The sequence below is a fragment of the Neomonachus schauinslandi genome, chromosome 4, assembly GCF_002201575.2.
Source record: "Neomonachus schauinslandi chromosome 4, ASM220157v2, whole genome shotgun sequence".
Lineage (NCBI taxonomy): Eukaryota > Metazoa > Chordata > Mammalia > Carnivora > Phocidae > Neomonachus > Neomonachus schauinslandi.
The window spans coordinates 184,949,099-184,954,909 of NC_058406.1; the positions used below are offsets into that span (position 1 = coordinate 184,949,099).

General features: G+C 53.1%; 1 pseudogene; it reads left to right on the top strand.

The window, feature by feature from the left end:
- The first annotated feature begins 4,028 nt into the window (after window positions 1-4,028).
- Window positions 4,029-4,830, top strand: LOC110578961 (annotated as a pseudogene).
- The last annotated feature ends 981 nt before the right edge of the window (window positions 4,831-5,811 follow it).

Consider the following 5,811-nt stretch of genomic DNA (forward strand, 5'->3'; position numbering starts at 1 on the left):
GGGAGGGGAGGAGGGGGAGGGGGAGGAGGGGCGGGGTCGGCGCGCGGGCGGCCGGGAGCCGGGAGCCGGGCGCCGGGCGGGAACGGGGACCCGCCTGGGAAGTGGGGGCGGGGGCGGCGCGGGGGACCCCGCCGCGGGGGCGGACGCAGGACGGGGGACCCCTCCCAGCCACTCAGAGGAGCGACGTCTGCCCCGACTGGGCGGAGCGGGCCAGCCTGGCATTACCGCCAGAGGCCGGGAAGAAAGAAAAGAAAACACACCCCTTGTTTTCCCCGCCGCCTCCGCGCGCGTGGGGAGCCCCTTCTGCCTGCTCGCGGGGGGGCCGGAGAGGGGTGCTGGGGGGGGCGCACGGCCCTTCCCACCCTTACCCCGCCCCCGGCCTCGGGAACTTGGACACGGTGCAGGCGTGCTGTTGGAGTCCTGGCGCCCCAGCATCCCAGCCTGGCTTTTTTTTTTTAAGTTATTACCGAAACATGAATGTCGGGAAGCTTGCTCCCAGCCCGGAGCTTGAACTTGAACGCGTGATGGCCCTCGCACACGACCACACCGCCACCTCCCGGCCAAGAGCCCAGATAATCATGTAAAAAAAAAAACTTGAACAGTAAGTTTTTGGTAAATTTTAGCTGCCATGAATGATGAGCTCAAACCCAAGCTCCTCTCCAGCGCTCTGCGGCCTCTGCAGGTTCTTCCCGCGGGGCCTTTCTCGGGCCTCATCATACTCCTCCATGTGTCTCTGTACTTACCCGCCTGTACTTGGGAAAGTCGTCCCTCCTACCCGTTCCTCCTCCGTTCTTCAAGACCCCTGATCCAACTGTTTTGGGATCCTTTTCCAGGAAAGCCAGCCAACAGTTACCTCCTTGCTCTCCTAATTGGTGGGTGACTAGAATCCTGAAAGTGAAATGCAATCCAAACGTGCTCATCATCCTTTTAACACCCTTGCCTGTGCATTCCTTCATCCTGTAAATGTGTTAACCTGCATATTGGGTGCCAGGAACTGAGTGTTTCTGCTGCCCAGGGTGATGCAAAGACTAAGAGCCCTGCCTGCAAGAAGCTTAGCATCCTAAATAGGCTCACTGCCCGCAATTCTCAAGGACATCCCTAAAAAGTACCAGAAAACCTTGATTTCCTCTGGAGAGAAACTTAAAAGGACAGTGATCTTCAGCAAATCATTGATATGAATGGGGTTAGTGCCATGGCATCAGCCTCTCAGATGCCCATGCACCCCTCTCCAATCCTCTGCTGACCAGCCCCACCCCTCAAGGTGGCCTGGACAACCTGAAAACCCCTGAAATTACCCTTGTGGCTCACCACCCAAGAGTCATCTTTGTGTGGTCACAAATCCGATTTTGTGCCTGCTCTGTTCAAAACCCTTCATTGGCTCCCCATTTCCATCTGCATGTGGTCCAAAATCCTTAATATGGTGTACAATGCCCTGTGTGACATGCCCTCTGACTGTTTGGTCAAAATCTTCCTTCTTCAGGCTCTTCAGATCCACATCTTCATTCTCTCAAGAGTGTTACTGTCGGGGAGTGTGAATCCATACAATCATTTTGGAGAAAAATGTTTGGCAGCCCCTGGAAAAGCTAACACACGGCCCTAGGTAGATGAGCTGCTGAAATGTGTGTCTGGGAGCACAGGAAGGGACCAGGATGCACAGGAGCCCAGGACTGGGTACCACCCAGCTAACCATCAGGGGGGGATATATACTCCTAAAGTGAAACCTAGCGATGAAAATGAAGACCCTTCAAATATGGATGAATTTCAAGAACGTTGAGTGAAAGAAACCATCAGCCCTACTCCATGATTACATTTATAAAAGTTCCAGGACAGACAAAATTTATAGTGTTTAGGGACGCATAATTAGTAAAAAGCTTAAGGTAAACCAGAAGGTGGCCGCCAGGAGTCAACATGGTGGGTACTGCGGGGGGTGGGGAAGGGCGGGATGCTGTGACCACGGAAACGCACCTCCCAACAATACTGCTGTTCATTTGCAAGTCTCAAGCTGCACGTTTATTTTTTACGTGTATTTTCTGTATCCTCTGTGTATTTCACAATAAAACCTTTTTAAAATAATAACCATGAGGGGCGCCTGGGTGGCTCAGTGGGTTAAGGGTCTGCCTTCAGCTCCCGCCATGATCCCGGGGTCCTGGGATGGAGCCCCCGCTCAGCGGGAAGCCTGCTCCTCCCCCTGCCTCTGTGCTCCCTCGTTCCCACGCTGAGTGTTCTCTCTCTCCTGCTGGTGAACTAGCACGTCCCCCAGTGCCCGCGCTGTGTCTGCCTCTGCCCCCTCACGCCCCCAGCCGGCTGTCCCCCGCCGCAGGCTCCGGCCCGGGGCCTCCCTGCCGTCGGCTAGGCTGCTGTCATCTGCAGCCTCGCCGCCCGCCCGCAGGCCCCGGAGCCGCGCGGCCCCGCAGCCCCGCCTGTCGCTCCTCGCAGCGCGCGCTCGCCTGGAGTAACTTTGTTGCAAGGGTTTCCGTGCAGAAGGTCAGGCAACATAATGTCTCCCAGACGCTTCATTGTGTCGCGACGCCGCGGGGACCGCACACGCGCCCCCTGCCGGCGAGGGGCGCCGTCTCGGATGGGGCTCGCCCTCCCCGCCGCTGGGACTCGGGGCGCTCCTCCGCGGCTCTTTTCCCGGAGCTGCCCTCCTCCCGCCCCTTCCTGCGGCGCCCCGCCCCCACGGGCTCCGGGCCTGCACCCCCAAACCAAGGGCATCTCCTCTCCCCTCCTCCCAGCCTGCTGTTCCTCCTGGGCTCCCCAGCAGGGCCAGCGGGTCCATCCTCCTGCAGAAAGCCCCGCGCCCCGCTGCCTTCCTCTCCCGCCTTCCGTGAATACTTAACACATTTCACTGAGTCCCCCCAACGCTTGCTGTGAAATGTCTCTAGAGCACCCCGCACCCTCCCCCCGATGCTCTGCTCCTCCCCGTCCTCATCCAGCACTTGCCATTGGCCACGTAGGGCCGACTCAGGGGTCTTCTGGTGCCCCATCTTTCTGCCTGTACAATTCACTGCTCCGTGTTTGGGGCTCCCCGTGCGGCAGTAAGACTGCAGGACTCGCATCCCGGCCAGAGACACGGACCCCGGGCAGGTGGCTGCAGGAGAGGCAGGGGGAGGTGAGCGGAACTCACGCGCTGTGCTTCTGTGGGCGTCCGGCCCGCGAAGCCCTCAACGCTGGGGGCCCTTCGTTTCTCCACGTCTAAAAGGTAGACACTGGAATAAATCAGTTCCAAAAACATGTCCTGCGTGTGATACAGCAGGGTTAGGAGGTCAAATAAATGGGAAGCACTGAGTTAACACTAAACAGATTTATCGAGTGCAAGCCTTCTCAAAACCTTTAACAAAGTGTTAAGAATCATGATTCTACAAAGAGGAAGGAGGGGAACAGAGGTATGCAGGCCCACACCCACTGGGCCACAGAACTCTTGTCACAGGGTACCTCTGTGTTCCATGGAGCACACTTTGGGAAACACTGAAGTAGAGCTCTTTCCATGATCCCCTCCAGCTGTCCCCCTTCTAAGGTTCTTTGGACAAAACTATTGGCTGTTTTTCTGAATTAAGAACCCAAGGGTGTGCTTCGGAGTTGACAAATACTTCTATCATAGTAGGAACAAAATTCACATCTAAGCAATTTCTACACCCTGAACCCAACATTAACATTAAATGGAAACCACTTAGTTTGAATACATAAATCACGTTGTCATTTTGTGCACCCAACAGAGGCTAAGTCAAGAATCCTGAACACGCAGGCAACCGGGGGGCCACCTCCTTGCACCAGCCCAGGGGCCACTGACACAGCCGAGCTGCAGAGGGCATCCCGTCTGGGAACACAGGAGTCAAGCCAGGCGGCAGCTTATGTATGCCCAGGAGACATACTGCCCTCAGACCTGCTCCTTCCTCTAAGAAGGAAAAGCAGCCAAGATGCTGCTAACACGCAGACACTGAAAAATTAACTCAAAATGGATGATGGATTTAAATGCAAACATTAAAAAAATAATTAAAAAAATAGCGTCCTCTTTTTCGTGGCGCCTCAGAGGCGGTAGGCTGCTTCAGGATGAAGCTGAACATCTCTTTCCCAGCTACTGGCTGCCAGAAACTCATTGAAGTGGACGATGAACGCAAACTTCGTACCTTTTATGAGAAGCATGGCCACAGAAGTTGCTGCTGATGCTCTGGGTGAAGAATGGAAGGGTTATGTGGTCCGAATCAGTGGTGGCAATGACAAACAAGGCTTCCCCATGAAGCAGGGTGTCTTGACCCATGGCCGTGTCTGCCTGCTGCTGAGTAAGGGGCATTCCTGCTATAGGCCAAGGAGGACTGGAGAAAGCACAAATCTGTTGGGGGTTGCATTGTGGATGCCAATCTCAGTGTTCTCAACTTGGTCATTGTAAAAAAGGGGGAGAAGGATATTCCTGGACTCACTGATACTACTGTGCCTCGTCACCTGGAGCCCAAAAGAGCCAGCAGAATCCGCAAACTTTTCAACCTCTCTAAAGAAGATGATGTACGCCAGTATGTTGTGCGAAAGCCCCTAAACAAAGAAGGTAAGAAACCTAGAACCAAAGCGCCTAAGATTCAGCGTCTTGTTACCCCACGTGTCCTCTAGCACAAACGGTGGCGTATTGCTTTGAAGAAGCAGCGCACTAGGAAAATAAGGAAGAGGCTGCAGAATACGCTAAACTTTTGGCCACGAGAATGAAGGAGGCCAAAGAAAAACGCCAGGAACAGATTGCCAAGAGACGGAGGCTGTCCTCTCTGAGAGCTTCTACCTCTAAGTCTGAGTCCAGTCAAAATTGAGATTTTCTATGAGTGACAAATAAATAAGATCAGACATCAAAAATAAAATAATAAAAAAATAAAAATAAATATATGCAAACATAAAACTTAAAAAAAGAAAATTTGGGGGAATCTAAGGCTAGGCAAACAATTCCTAGACTGGACACCAAAGGCACAATCCACGAAGGGAAAAAGATACATTGGACTTCATCAAAATTAAAACTTTTTTGCTCTGCGAGAGGACCCGTTAAAAGGGTCAGAGGACTAGGCCAGCTTAGAGCGGGAGAAAATGTTTGCACCCTGAATATCTGACAAAAAACTAGACTCTAAACTATATAAAAAAACTCTCAAAGTTCAACAGGAAATAAAAGCAAACAATCAGGGCACCTGGGTAGCACAGTCAGGCATCCTTCTCTTGGTTTCGGCTCAGGCTATGATCCCCTCATGGTAGGACTGAGCCCCACCTTGGGCTCCCCACTCAGCGGGAAGTGTGCTTGAGATTCTCTCCCTCTGCTTCTGCCTCTGCCCCTCCCCCCCAAAATAAATAAATTTTAAAAATCTTTTTTTTTAAGATTTTATTTATTTATTTGACAGTGAAAGAGACAGTGAGAAAGGGGACACAAGCAGGGGGAGTGGGAGAGGGAGAAGCAGGCTTCCCTCTGAGCAGGGAGCCCGATGCGGGGCTCGACCCCAGGACCCTGGGACCATGACCCGAGCCGAAAGCAGATGCCCAACCGACTGAGCCAGCCAGGCGCCCCTAAATTTTAAAAATCTTAAAAAAAAAAAAAAGCAAACAATCCATTCTGAGCATGGGCAAAAGACAGGGAGAGGTATGCACTGAGGGACATCTTAACTGCCAACGGGCCACCACTGCCCATTAGAGAGATGCACATTCGAAGCACAATACGATGTCAGTACAACCCCGTCACAGAGCCTAACATAAAACAGTGACAACCACTAAGCCCAGGACACTACAGAGAAACTGGATCACTCCCACTTTGCCGTGCAAATGTCCAGTGGTACAGCCTCCAGGGAAAAG